The 16039-nt window shown below is 36.6% G+C and overlaps 1 pseudogene; it reads right to left on the bottom strand.

Moving 5' to 3' along the window:
* Positions 1-9229: 9229 nt before the first annotated feature.
* Positions 9230-15507, bottom strand: LOC107676774 (nucleoside diphosphate-linked moiety X motif 22-like; annotated as a pseudogene).
* Positions 15508-16039: the final 532 nt, after the last annotated feature.

Here is a 16039-nt window from a genome sequence, read left to right as displayed (position 1 = left end):
GCCCAACTCAATCCCAGCAGTCCCATCTTCAAGAATCGGCTAAAAACACATCTGTTCCATCTTCATTTGACCCTCTAACTCTAGCACTCTCTATTCTAATTCTATGAAGAAAAACACTTGACACTCTAGCAGTTGCACTCTCTACTTACTACTTGTTTTCTTTGTACAAAAATAAATAAATGACCATCTAACACTAGTATTCTTTTTCTATTGTTTTGACTTGTTTTATTTTTATTGAAAAAAGAGCCTATACCGCTAGAATTTTCTATTCTATTTCTATTCTATCTTCCTGTTTTCTTTTTATTTAATTAATTAATTAATTAATTAATTAATTAATTAATGAATGAATGAATTAATTAATTAATTAATTAATTAATTAATTAATGAATGAATGAATCGTTCTGAGTCGGATCTTTTGCCTGATGGACAATTAAAGAACAGCAGAATTACAAATTAAACATCACGGAAATATATAACTTGAATATGACAGTTATAAACAAACATACGGGCTGATTTTAATGAGTTGTGCTTTATTAAAACTATATTTAGGTTCTAAATTACTTTAGGCCTATATTTTTGGAGCTGAATCATGGCTGCAACAAGTTGAACCGGAATACATAAAATTACAATAAACACCCTTATTAACTCAATTTAAATTTGATTGGAATTTTTTAGAGCACGGACAGTGAAATTACGTAAAGACGTAACCTCTGAACAGAGCTGGTCAGATTACTTACAAAATGTAATCCGTTACTGACTACGTAAAATTGTAGTTAGTAACGTAATCCATTACATTACACATTTTTGGTAATATAATCAGACTACTTTTAGATTACTTTTAGATTACTTTTGACATAACTTGTTTGTCACATTGATTTAAATAGAATGAATTTAATGAAAAGCAAATAATTAATAAAGTCTTAAAAATTTAAAATTAAAATAAATAATTTTAAAACAACATCAATCAAAATAAAACACTTACTAAAAAAACTAAATATTTGACCTGCATCTCATGTGACCATTAATTAATAATTAATTTAGTTAATTAGAATTTAGTTAATTAGGTAAATTAGTAATTAACCAACTTCAGAGAACCGTGAACATGCAAATGTGAAGCTTAATAATTGTTTGTTTGTTTGTTTTTTCTCAAGGGTACTTAAAGTAAATATATTTGGTGAAAGAGGTTCAGATGACAAAAAAAAGTCTGGGAATGCCTGCATTACATGAAAATAAGAAATAACGTGAATTTGTGCATTTGAAAGACAAAAGCCTTACAAAGAAATAATAATACATGGTTAAATAACCCACTGAGCGATAATTCAAATACAAGATGAATGTGTTGATCAGTAGCTGATGCAATGTTGAAATACTAAGAAAACACTTAATTATAGCCACCTGACTAGTGACTGGAGTTAGGGAGATTCAATAAATTATACATAATTCATTGCCATTGTGTGAATAATATGTAATCAATAAAAAAGTAACTGTAGTCTGATTTTGAGTATTTTAAAATGTAATTTAATCTAATTACAAGTGCTTAATTTTTGGAATCTGATTACATAATCCAGATTACATGTAATCCGTAACTACCCAGCACTTTTGGTTCTTTGAAAAAAAAAAAAAAAAAGGTTCTTTGAACTAATTGTTTGAAAGAACCGACTCGCGAAAAAGAGTCAGTTACGTCACTGCTGGTAGCCAATCAACGATCAGCTCCCTCTCGGAAGCCAATCAGCACTCAGTCCACTCTCTTGAATTCTCTACTACAGCGGGACGTGTGTTTTCGTAGGTAGGGTGAGGAAATTCCCAAAAAGTTTAATAAAGGGTGCGTCTAACTGACCAGCCGTTACTGGATAACAAGATACTGCATGCGTAAACTTTTTAGCTTTGATGCGGAATTGACAGGTCTTGTTGGAAAATGCTGTTGACGGAAGTGAAAAGGCTGAAAGTGGCCGAGTTCTGTTCTGTGTCAGCTGCGTCACACGGATACGCTGTTTTCGTTCAGATCAAATCACAACAACGTAGAAAAAGATCCGGTGTTGTGCCCATTTTCGACCCCTGCCAAATTATTACCCCCTCTCGTTGAAATCGCTACCTGATTGCCTAATCCTAACCCCACCCCTAACCCTAACCCCTCCCCCACACCTACTCCTAAACCTACCAATACTAGGGGGTGCATAATCTGGCAGGGTGCAAATTTCGGCACTACACCGTTGATGAACGTGTCAGAAGCGGAGATGAAGGGGGAAACGTAAGCAAAGCGACGAGTATAGAGTATAGAGTCTCACTCCACGGAATCTGAGCAGCAGTGTGTTCGGACGCAGTCTGCAGTACACACTAGTCCTCCTAAAAAGAGCATGAACGCGTTTACTGTACTTAGATGTGGACAACAGCATCCCGTCGCCGTGGCAACCGTTGCTACGGAGGATGCAGAGTCAGGATGCTCATCATCAGTCTTAGCCATTTCAGAGCCAGAAGCACCACGGCAGCAAGACCAGTGTAACACATCCTTAGTGCACAATTAAAATAGTGCTGCTTTGCTGTTCATATAATACAATTAAAGCGAGATGAGAAAACGATGGTCGGTTCCTCCTGCAGTACTCCTTAGGCTGTCAGATGGACCTGAGACGGTGGACTCCAGCCCAGAGGAAAGCAGGGAACTGAAGAGGCCTCATGAGGAGAGAGGCAGAGATTATTACGAGTTCAAAGAAGACATTCATTACAATAGGTATTGATTATCGATCTGTAGAAACTGCAAGAGCTTGTACTACAAGGTATTTTGAAGAACATATAATTTACACTTTTTTTTTTTTAGAAGGAAATTGCTTATGCTCACCAAGACTGCATTTCTTTGTAAAATTCCGAAATATTATTGCAATTTAAGAGAGCTGTTTTCTATTTGAATATATTTAGAAATATTATTCATTCCTGTGATGCAAAGCTGATTTTTCAGCATTGTTGCTCCAGTTTTGAGTGTCACACGATCTTTCAGAAGTCATTCTGCTGTTCGAGAAACATTTCTGATTATTATCAGTTTTAAAATTGATCTTTGATTAATAAAAAGGTCAAAACAGCATTTATTTGAAATATAAATATTCTGTAAACAGTGCTGGGTAGTAACGGATTACATGTAATCTGGATTACGTAATCAGATTGCAAAAATTAAGTAATTGTAATTAGATTATATTACAGTTACTTTACTCTTTGTTGTTTGTTTTTTATCAGTTTGGTATAATCTCAATGAATGAATGAATCGTTCTAGTGAATGAATGAATGCATGAATCGTTCTAGTGAACGATTATCTGAATGATAATCGTTCACTAGAACGATAATCGATATTATCTGAACGATAATCAGATTGCAAAAATTAAGTAATTGTAATTAGATTATATTACAGTTACTTTACTCTTTGTTGTTTGTTTTTTATCAGTTTGGTATAATCTCATGCAAGTCTATGTGATAAACAAGTTAAGTGAAAAGTAATCAGAAAGTGGTCAGACTACATTACCTAATGTGTAATCCAGATTGTTTCTAACTACAATTCTCTCATGTAATTTGTAATCGGTAACAGACTACTATTTCTAACTTTCTTTCTCTGATTTGTTTTTCCTCAGAGCTGCCCGAGAAAGAAGCTCAAATAGATTTTGAGGATGTTCGACTGGATTCCTGTAAATTCATCAAGATCCAATGCATACTCAGATACGGAGTCATTTGATTCAAGATGAAAGCTTAAGGAAAGCCTGTCCTCAGAAACACTGTGTTTTACAGATAACTGTGACCTGCATTTTGAGACGGACTCTGATGGAAGCAAGCGGTCAGCTACTCTTCTGGGAGAAATTCCCTCTTCTTTGGTCAGGGTGCAGGATGAGCCATGGATTTTGTCAAGGGAAGATCGGATTCGAAGCCAAGCTGTGAACTTGAGGTTTGAGTCCGGTAAATGTTTTGTACAGCAACAAAAGTGATTAATTAAATGGCACCTTTGGTGAATTATTATTCCTTTTTTGGGTCTCTCCAGTTTGTGAAGCGACTGTCAGCACCTGTATTAGACACCAGCTGTGACCCGGATCTCTATGTGCTCAGAGTGGGCTGGTCTGTGGACAACACGAGCCTGATGGACGGACTGGAGTGGTGTGGATTATTGTGATGTTTTCATCAGCTGTTTGGACTCTCATTCTGACGGCACCCATTCACTGCAGAGCATCCATTGCTGAGACACTGATGCAATGCTACATTTCTCCAAATCTGATGAAGATCAAACTCATCCTGATCTTAGACGGCCTGGGGGTGAGCACATTTTCAGCAAATATTCATTTTTGGGTCAACTGCTCCTTTTAATTGCATTCAGGTTCATTACTAATTTATATCTATTCCCTATCCAGTTCATCAGCGAGACAGGAGAAGCGACGCTCTCTTGAAGTGGCGTTTCACCTGAACTCCTCTACTTAGACAATTCATTAACAATTCAGTGAATTCACAAGTCTGGCTCAAAATGAGTCGAGAACGGGAGATTCTCGGAGCTTGAGCACGCGCGAAAAATAAGCCGAATTTTAGGATTTATTATTGTAAATGAAAACCATATTTAGGTCCCAACTGTCAGTTGTTTGTGAACTAAATCTGCTGTAAAAGGCGAGTTGTTTAAGCCCACTGTATGAAATGCTTGAATGCGAACATGTCCATATGTGTGTATTCCCGTCTCAACAGGGTAGGTTTTAGGTAAAAAATGAAACGTAACATTAAAATATTTAATGTTTTTATAGTGTACGACAAGCCTCCCTCCCCCAGATATTCTGAGCAGTATAGAGTGATATAAAACATATAATATGAAGTTGTTTAATATAAGTTAAAATTAGTAATTTTTACTTATAATACTTAAGTACATTAGAAATCAAGTACTTTCATTCTTTTATTTAAGAAAATTAAAATTAAATTGAATTAACATCGAGTACTTAATACTTTACTGGAGTAATATTTTATTAGGGTACTTTTACTTTTACTTAGGTACTTGATTTGTGTACTTCGTCCACCATTGTTAGAAACTTTATATAATGATGATTATACTCTTATAGATGCAGCAGCGACCCACAGCGATACAGGAATTATTACACACCGTACACTGGCCAGGTAAGAAAATCACATGGGTGCCAATCTGTGGCCTTTTGAAAATAGCAATGAAATATACTTCATTTTTTCTTTTTTTGCAGTGGAGCTTGTCTGAGCAAAACCAGAGTTATATATTATAGCTGTTCAAGTTAGTTGGAAGGATCCTGATAAACCCAGAACTTTCGTGTAGCAGGAAGAACGACCTAAATCAGAGCGTGTTTTGCTTTGATTAGCAGTGCTTCACCTTTACAAAAAAATAATTGGTTCTGTCTGTCTGTAATTTAATTAACAAAGGTCATTGCTTATAATGAGGAGCTCGCTTTTGAGTACCAGAATGCAGTTAGTTTTTAACGGGTCGTTCATCTAGAAAAATGAACATTCGGTCATCGTTTACTCACACTCATGGCTTTTTTTTTTCTGTGGAACACAAAGCAGTTGTTCAGAATGTCCGAGCTGCTCATACATAGACGAATATCTGTTTATGTTCATCTGATACAGTTATCCTGTATTTTTAGGGATGTTCTGAATTTGATTTTGCTTTCTAAACACTGAATCATGGCTGATTTCACTGACAGCCCTAGATTTTAACAGTAACAGTGTACTGTATATAAGACTGTATATAAGATATCTCTACTTATTTGCACCACATACATTTTGTAAACGTGTGTAAATCTTTCTACAGAGCTTCTCCTTGCCATCGTCACATTTAGCTCTTTGTGGCTTGTAAGGAAATATTCTCTGTAAAACTGTTTTAGACTAATATTTATTGTGGAAACTCTACTAATAAATTTACATTGAAAATGTTTCTCAGGTTTATTCATCTAATAGTGGGACTACAAGTGAATATTTTACTTGTTTAGGCTTGATAAATGTTCACTTGAGCTTCTTTGAAAAGACTTTCATTGTGAATCCCAAACTGACATTTGCACCAAATTAAAAGGTCTTAGTCATTTCTTTTTAAACCTTTATTAATTTAATATAAAATTTGTTTATTGAAATTAAAGTCTGTCAAAAAAAAAATTACTTTCCATAGAAAACAATGCAAAATACACTTTATATGTATTCGAAACAAGAACTTCTGTATAAATATTATGAAAATTATTAGACTTTTAATGGCCACCAGTATGCAAAAAAAAAACAAAAAACACTTGTTTTGTAATGTATGCTTTTGCAATTTTTCAAACAAGTCTCTGATAGATCATAAAATAGAAAAGAAGAGTTAACCAAAAATTAAAATGTACTTGCCCTCAGGCCATCATGAGTTTGTTTCTTCATCAGATTTGGAGAAATGTAGCATTGCATCACTGTCTCAGCAATGGATGCTCTGCAGTGAATGGGTGCCGTCAGAATGAGAGTCCAAACAGCTGATAAAAACATCGCAATAATCCACAAGTAATCCACAGCACTCCAGTCCATCAGTTAACGTCTTGAGAAGCCAAAAGAAACAAATCCATCAAGACATTTTTACTTCAAACCATCACTTCTGGCAATAAAATCCATAATATTGCTTTCTTCGGTGAAAAAGTCATCTGGTCTGAATCAGGAGAGAAATCTGCACAGATCAAGCTCCGTTTACAAGCCACGAGTTCAAACAAATATGCGAGTGGATTTTGATGTGAGAGACAACAAATGGAGGAAGTGTTATTATGGGTTATGGACTCGTATTTTAGCCAGATGCAACAGTTTAAAATTAAAACGTCTTGATGGATTTGTTTCAGCTTTTGTCTTCTCCAGATGTTAACTGATGGACTGGAGTGCTGTGGATTACTTGTGGATTATTGTGATGAGTGTGAGACATTTCCTGGGTGTGATCACGGCACTTGCACTGAACCCTGGAAGTGTGTGTGTGACACAAATTGGGGCGGCCTGCTCTGTGACAAAGGTGAGATGACAAGGAAATATGCTGGTGGGTGTGTGTGCAAAAATGACTGTTCTTATTACTAGGGCCATCAATCAGTTTTAAATATTTACTTGTGATTAATCTCATCATTTAACTTTCTATCTTACGTGTAACACAATGAGTTGCTTTTAAAGGGGAAAAAAAATATGTGGATGACACTTAGTTGTCCTTAGCTGTAGCTGTAATATATGCGCATATTTAAGGACTGCAGACAGAAGCAGATTTCTACACTTTTCTCACACCCTGTTCACAATGGAAGAGATGATGCTTTACACAGAGTTCACTTAAAACAGACCAACAGCTGTAAGCTTGATGACAGCAGTGACATTTATTTTTAAAAGAAACACAGTAAAAAATTGACTTGTGTAAGCATTATTAAAATGTTTGTACAACTGTGACTGATTACCAACAAAAGATTATTTAAATTAGTAGACCAAAGACCCAAAAATGTCACAAGATGGTTCAATTTGACAGTCAGAAATAATACCACTTATGCTCAGGGCATTTTTTGGTATTTTTGCCTAAATTTGACATACTCAAATTCAAATGTTTACCCTACACACATACAATGGAGGAAATGAAAAAAAAAATGGTTTCATTGTAAAGAAAACCCTTTGAACTACAAAATATGAGTGTAATTCTTTATAAATAACATTATATATTTTTCAAATATTACAATAAACAAAAAACATAGGCGCTTTTGGAGTTTTAAAACAAATTATTTTTTTGAAATTCTGTAATTCAGGTTCTATTAGGTCCAGCTCTCTGCAATTTACTTTGTTTGATGCCACTAGATGCCAAAAAGTACCAGAAAAAAAAGAATCTTTCAAATAACAGCTTCTAAACAGGAGTTATTACAGTTAACATCTGGAGAAGACAAAAGCTGAAACATCCATCACTAAGACATTTTAACTTCAGAATGTTACTTCTGGCTAAAATATGAGTCCTCTATCCATAATAACGTGAAAAAGTGGTCTGGTCTGAATCAGGAGAGAAATCTGCACAGATCAAGCTCCGTTTACAAGCCACGAGTTCAAACAAATATGCGAGTGGATTTTGATGTGAGAGACAACAAATGGAGGAAGTGTTATTATGGGTTATGGACTCGTATTTTAGCCAGATGCAACAGTTTAAAATTAAAACGTCTTGATGGATTTGTTTCAGCTTTTGTCTTCTCCAGATGTTAACTGATGGACTGGAGTGCTGTGGATTACTTGTGGATTATTGTGATGTTTTTATCAGCTGTTTGGACTCTCATTCTGACGGCACCCATTCACTGCAGAGCATCCATTGCTGAGACACTGATGCAATGCTACATTTCTCCAAATCTGATGACGAAGCAAAGGCTACATTCACGCTGCAAGCAAATGTGGCCCAAATCCGATTTTTTTTTGCCCACATGTGACTCAGATCTGTTTTTCTCATGACAGTGTGAACAGAACAAACCATATGAAATCTGATCTTTTCAATTCCGTGCACTTTGGATGGGATAAATGCAGAGCCCTAATTCCGAGTATGGGTCACCATACTTGGCCACATGTCACCTCACTTGTGCCACTTCCATATGTCTATATACTCTATATACAAGCAAACATGAGGGCTCCTATCATAAAAGTTTCAAAACTCTGCTCTCTTTATTTTTCCTATTGCCTGCACATAATTTCGCTGGCTTCTGCGGCAGATCACACTTACTTAATGTCCTCCGTGTTTACGTCCGTATGACAGCGTGTTGCGCAAGTGTTGCCAAGTCCACAGTTTTCCTGCAGAATTGGGCTACTTTTTCATCGCTGCTAAGGGTTGTTTTTCAACTCCGTGCGTTAAAGCGACCCCACTAATGCTATATTTACCCCCAGAACGCGATTGCGCTAGTTTTGGACTAGTTTTGAGAAGCAGTTAGGCGGATTTTGTTGTGAAAACCTGGCAACCCAGTTCGTATTGTTCTTTTGCACATGCGGGTCAGTTCAGAAGCATGATCTGTTCACACTGGTAATCTGATATTGGCCACTTTTAAAACAACAATGTGAACAGCTATACAAAAAAAAAATTTAAAATTGAGCAAAAACCAGAAATGAGCACTAGTGTGAACGTAGCCTAACTCATCTCCATCTTGGATGGCATGAGGGCGAGTACATTTTCAGCACTTTTTTTTTTAATCTTTAAATGATGTAATTACTCATGCTCATATGATCTGCTTGTGCAATTATTCAGAGGTGGTTGTGTATCTGATTAAACTCAGTAATCAGGCATCATCACCCTCTGATGCAGCAGCTGCACCCTTCGCTGAAGGACACATCTCTGACAACAGGGGGCAGCGCTCGTTCAACTGGAACATTTTCTGTAGAATAGAATTTAGAAAATGACATCGTAGTATACAGAATGTCTTTTGAAATTCCTGTTTATGTACATGACTTTGTAACATTTGTATCCCATAAACACTTTGCATATGCAAAGAGAATGTGAATATGAATGAAGTAGTGGATTAGTCCGTATTTATATAAATGCTTACCGCTCGACTCAGAAACAGTATTTCAGTGGACTCGTGGGCCTCAGGACCTCCACGTCTATATAAATCTCTCACTTCTTCTGTTGTCAAAGTGCACCTTCACAGTAAATAGCACACAAACGAGTGTTAAACACAAACAGCTCACCATGTGGATGTGTAAGATCATATGAATGATATTTACCAGACATAAAACTCGGCGCTGGGTCGTCCTGCACTAGTGTGGATCAGCGCAATTCCCATAAACACTGGTTTGCTCAGAGAACTGACGGGAACGTTCACCTGTAATGAGTGTCAAAAAGAAAAATGGTGAGACCACAAAGCAGCATCAATTGCCACAATTTCCCGATACGGGATTGAAGCATCGTCTATCGAATGTAAATCCACAGATACACACCTCATCACTGATCTCTGCACACACCGAGGAGAAGATCTCTGAAACCACGGCTCTCTCCTTACCCTGCAGGAGATCAACACGTATGGCCTCCTCACTGACCCCTGGACACAACATCTACAGACACACACAGATATTACTGCATTTCAAATGATATACACACCACCATTCAAACATTTGGAATGTGTTTGAAAGAAAAAAGTCCCTTCTTCTCACCAAGGCGGCATTTATATGATCAAAAATTTTGAAATATTATTACAATATGTGTTGTACTAAGTGTTTTCTATGTGACTATATTTTAAAATGTAATTTATTGCATGTGATCAAAGCTGTATTTTCAGCATCATTACTCCAGTCTTCAGTGTCACGTGATCTTCAGAAATCATTCTAATATGCTGATTTGCTGCTCGGGAAACATTTCTGATTATTATCAATGTTGAAAACAGCTGTGCTGCCCAATATTTTTGTGGAAATCGTGATGCATTTTATTTTTTCAGGATTCACAGATGAATAGAAAGTTTGAATTGGCATTTATTTGAATTAGAAATCTTTCATAATATTATAAATGTCACTTTTGATCAATTTAATGCATCCTTGCTAAACAAGTGTTGCTTTATTAAAAATAGATAAATAAATCAAATTACTATAAACTTTTGAGTGGTAGTGTAGCACACTAATGCTGCATCTGAAATCGAATATTTCCCTACTATATAGTATAGCGTTATAACCAATGATTTTTTGCTGGCAGCTGACTCTGGGCTATTAACCATACATGTCCTTCTTGACTTGAGCGCAGCCTTTGATACTGTCTCACATAAGATACTCCTAGAAAGGTTAGCTTCTATAGGGATTACTGGCATTCCCCTGTCTTGGTTTAGGTCGTATCTTTCTGATCGTACTCAGCGTATTCAATTAAATCGTTTCAGATCAAGAATATCTACAGCCACCACTGGTGTTCCCCAGGGTTCTGTTTTGGGCCCACTTCTGTTCATTATTTATATACTCCCTCTTGGTTACAGTTTGAGGAAGCATGGTGTTCATTTTCACTGTTATGCGGATGACACCCAACTTTACCTGTCTGCCAAACCCACTGATTCTTTTCCTCCACCATCTCTGTCCAGTTGTTTAGCTGAAATGAAAGATTGGCTTTCAGCTAACTTCTTGAAGCTAAATGGCAACAAAACTGAGGCCCTACTTGTTGGCACTAGATCTGTTTTGTCTAAATCTAATAGTTTTTCCTTCTACATTGATGATAATGCAATTTGCCCTTCCTCACAGGTTAAAAGTTTGGGTGTTATCTTGGATAGTACACTATCCTTTGAAACTCAAATTAACAATATCATGCGGACTGCATATTTCCATCTGCGTAATATTAACCATCTCCGTTCCTTTCTTTCAACCGATAATACAGCAGTTCTTGTTCACGCACTAGTCACTTTGCGTATAGACTATTGTAATGCCCTTTTTACTGGTGTTCCCTCTAAATTGATATATAAGCTTCTACTGAGCACATTTCTCCAGTTCTTCAGCAATTGCATTGGCTTCCAGTAAAGTATCTGCAGACTTTTAAAACGCCTCTTAAGACATATCTTTTTATTCAGGCTTTTTATAATATGTTTTGAGTCTTTACTGCACTTTATTTATATATGCTGAGTGGCTGTTGTGTGCTTTTGTCTTGTTGTGATTTGTATTTGTATATTTTATCTTTGCCTGCTTGTGAGGTGACCTTGGGTGTTTTGAAAGGCGCCATTTAATAAAATGTATTATTATTATTATTATTATGCAAAAAACAGTATGCCAAGTTCATAATACTCTTTTCTAAATTCATAGTATTCGAAAAACTAGGCGAAAAGTATCCAGATGATCTACTACTTCTGTTAAGATTCTGAAGTGTGCAGTCGATGGACACTTTACTATCCCAGGAGGCCACGGGAGAAGACATGTACATGACAGTACTGTGACACAACTGAGGCTGGTAGGTCACAGTTTTCCTGTTGTACCAACAGTCTTCTCACTGAAGCTCTGTCATTATTCAGCTGGGCATTAGAGGGCGCTCTGCCCGGGAAATGCATCAGTTCACCTATTTAATTGGGAAAAGAAAGAGTAACAGTGCATCCCAAATCATGTACTACATTTGAATTTAACCATTAAAAAAGTATGTTCTATATAGTATGAATGTCATACTATCACGTGACCTACCAGCGTCAGTTGCGTCGCTTCACTGCCACTCATAAATCCTCTCCCGTGGCCTCATGGGATAGTAAAGTGTCCGTCGAATGCACACTTCATGCAATTTCGGATGCATCCTAACAGTAGGAATTGAATGCTCTACCCTCGTAGAGTTTTAGGCCGTTTGTTTAATGTTACATAAGAGACCAAGAAGACCAATTTTTCTTGTGAGTCATGGGTATTAAAGTTATACAAAACATACAAATTCAACATGACACCAATAATAGAGGTCAAACAGAACCAGATTGGTTCAAAGTCATGCAGAACCATTCACTTTGCTCACAGTATTTGTTGAGAAATGAAATGAGGAAAAGCAGTATTTGAGTGCTAAGATGATTCCACAGCAAAATCCAACATGAAGAGTCATTTAGCATCAGTGTTTGAAGTGTAGCATTGGTGGTCAACAGGTAACAATTAAGCATTAGATAGAAATCAACTCGGACAATGAAACATTTCAATAAGCAATCATAACCATGTGCTACACACACTCAATATTAACAAAGCAAAAGTAGCCAAGATAATTACTTACAAATGAGCTTAATTTCCCATTGAACTGTCAGCAACTGAACTGCAGTGCTCAAGCTAATTCAGATATGTGACCCTGGAGCACAAAAGCAGCGTTAAGTCGCTGGGGTATATTTGTAGCAATAGCCAACAATATATTGTATGGGTCAAAATTATCGATTTTTCTTTTATGCCAAAAATCATTAGGATATTAAGTAAAGATCATGTTCAATGAAGATATTTTGCAAATGTCCAACTGTAAATATATCAAAACTTAATTTTTGATTAGTAATATGCATTGCTAAGAACTTCATTTGGACAACTTTAAAGATGATTTTCTCAATATTTGGATTTTTTTTTGCACCCTCAGATTCCAGATTTTCAAATAGTTGTATCTCGGCCAAATACTGTTCTATCCTAACAAACCATACATCAATGGAAAGGTTATTTATTCGGCTTTCAAATGATGTACAAATCTCAGTTTTACAAAATTGACCCTTCTGACTGGTTTTGTGGTCCAGGGTCACATATAGTGAATTAAGCTCCAAACTCGATCATAATGCCCAATGCTTCCATCTAACATGTATTTTGAGCTGCAGCTCGTCATCTTAATGGAGTGTTTCACAAGTTAGCAACCGGTTACCTCACCTGAATACGTTCTAGATTTAAGTGTTGGATGTTATCTTTGGAATGGAAATATGGATATTACACTCTAAAAAATGCTGGGTTGTTTCAACCCGACTTTGGGTCAAATATCGGCTAACCCAACTTTTGGGTTAAAAATGTTATTGAAAAATTTAACCCAACAGTTGGGTTAGTCCATATTTGACCCAAAGTTGGGTTGAAACAACCCAGCATTTTTTAGAGTGTATATTATAAGAGAAAAAGGAATCTTGCAGGAATGAGCAGCTCTCAGTGTATCTGACCTTTGGCTCAGGATGACCTCCAGGTATGTCTAACAGGCCTGCAGCCTCTGCCACTTTCTGGCTTCTCCTCAGCAGTACGACGTCTCCGTCAGCCGTGGCCACGACAGCACCGACCCCCAGCGGCTGAGCGAGGAAGGCCTGCGGATCTGCGCATTCGTTCTGTCCGTGACTCTGCAGCTTCCCCGCCTCTCGTGACCAGTTAGTCCCCAGATAGTCTTTATAAGAGGTCAGGCCTAACTGTAATGTCAGCACACACGACTGCTCATCTTTTGCCAATCTTCCTGAGGATTTATCAGCACTTTCTAATTGGTCTCCTTCGCCACGTTGCGAGCACGTTTTGGGCGGCCTGTTCTGCCACTGGTCCCTTTTCCACGACGGAGAGCACCGCTGAATGCAATCTGAACTTAGCGCCATTGAAGAGCCACGATTCTTTGGTCATGCGGTCACTCCACACAGCTTCAATGTGCTGCTCAATTTCAGGAAAACTCTGACGATTGAACCTAGTGTGGGATTGTAGGAAGTCAGAGATTATATTTTTTGCAGCATCAAAAATGTATAGGCGAGAGCGGGGTGATTTGAGCCTGTGGGGAAGTTGAGCCACCCCTTGTTTCTAGACAACCTTAGAGAAAATCGGTGAAGAGGCCACAAATATATGAGGATTTTTACATTTTACTCACCCGGTGATGGAGAGAGGCCTGTGGAATAATTGGTAAAAAACTGTTTTTGCTGTTCAAAGTGATTTTTTTTTTATGTTCAAGGACTCATGCTTCTTGTGTCTGAACAATTACCAACAAATCTGAAAAAATACCACACGTGTTTGTGCTTCAGGAGGTTATAATATGAGGCTATACTGTTAGATCTAAACTGCTGGATGATGCAAGTTTGTTCAAATGTTAGGAGTGCGGTAATTTGAGCCAAAGGTCCTGGGGTAAGTGGCTCAATGATTATAAAGTATTATTTTACTGTAATTCTACATTAATCTTAGACCAAACATTTTTGGTTTTGTTCTCTTTTTTTAACTTGATTTTGTTCTGATCTGTGGCCTTGTTTATGAAAATTGGCCATTGAAGTTTTATGAATTTATATTTCCCTGCAATATTTGGGATGTTGAGTGCTATTAGCCCAGTTCTGTAAGGTCAGTTGCATTCCGTTTTTATTTTTTTTTTTTTAATTCTTCAATTTGAACTTTTTGTTCTAAATAATTTAAAAAATGCCTTCAAAGTTGTGAACTGTATCTTTAAATAAAACTTTTCAGAAGTCATCCATCCATCCATTCTATCATCCAAAGCTCTCTGTGCTTGTTAAAGTTGCGGGGAGCTGGATCGTAACCCAGCGTCTTGAGCCGCAGGTGAGGAAACTCCCAGCACGGATGCTCAGTCCATCACAAGCCTCACACACAGACTTTAACAAGTCTTTTTTATTGAATCTCTCTTCTTTTGATATAGTAATGTTCAGTTTTACTTCAGCATAATCAATGGCACAGTTTAACTCCATGTGGCTCAACTTACCCCTCAATGGGGGCAAGTTGAGCCAAGAGACCACTTTTATTTTGAAAGGCATATCTTGAAAGCGGTTTATTTTAGATCCAAAGTGATTATCCCCAAGGATGCACCACATCCTGAAATGTATGTACATATTTAAGTTGGACCCGTTACTGTCATGTGCTCACTTTAAACACACCGGAAGTAAAAACTAGCTCAACTCACCCCATTCTCCCCTGTGTATAAAGTCTGTTTTTCTTAACTGGTCACCATTTATTCATTACAGCCCTATTTTGTGACAACTTAATATTTAAAAGTACAAATATTCTTAAGTAATATGACAATAAAAAATAATTTAGAAAACATATTTATGATGGAAAGATACTGTACCTGTCTGAAATTTCTACATTAATTTGATTTTCTCCAAGAGCCTGTAATGGATCACAGTGCAGCATGAGAGACACCTCTGGATCCATCACAAAACCCTTTCAAATTCTTCTTAGTGTGCTGCCTACCAAGATATGATTTTTGAACAGTGTGCATCTAGAAGGAAAGTTTGTTGAATCAATTATGAATCAATTGAAAAAAACAAAAAAAAACTAATTTAATAGAAAGATTCAGTTTATTTATTTTTTTTATTCTAAATTAAAATGCCCTTTTGTGACTGCTACTACTTATTCTGTCGTTTACAATAAAAAGAGAAAATAGAAACAAACGTACTGTACTAAGTTTAAATAAAGCACATGGTACACGCTATATTTTCTTCATCTCTTAAAAATATAATCTGTATTTTCAGAGATGCTCACCTGAGAATCCAGAATTATTAATATTAATAATATAATTATTATTATTTCGTTTTCCATAAGTTTTCCACATCAAGTGAAATTAGCTCAATCATCATATCTTGTTTTATACATATAATTAATTATTTTGTCTTGGTAACACATAGGCAGCTTCTCCTAAGGGGTCTTTAGAGATTATTTGAACAGAATTATATGAATAGAAAAT

Source organism: Sinocyclocheilus anshuiensis, unplaced genomic scaffold, assembly GCF_001515605.1.
Source record: "Sinocyclocheilus anshuiensis isolate Anshui unplaced genomic scaffold, SAMN03320099.WGS_v1.1 scaffold84, whole genome shotgun sequence".
Lineage (NCBI taxonomy): Eukaryota > Metazoa > Chordata > Actinopteri > Cypriniformes > Cyprinidae > Sinocyclocheilus > Sinocyclocheilus anshuiensis.
The sequence above is the reverse complement of the archived record's forward strand: the minus strand, read 5'-3'. Positions and strand labels throughout refer to the sequence as shown.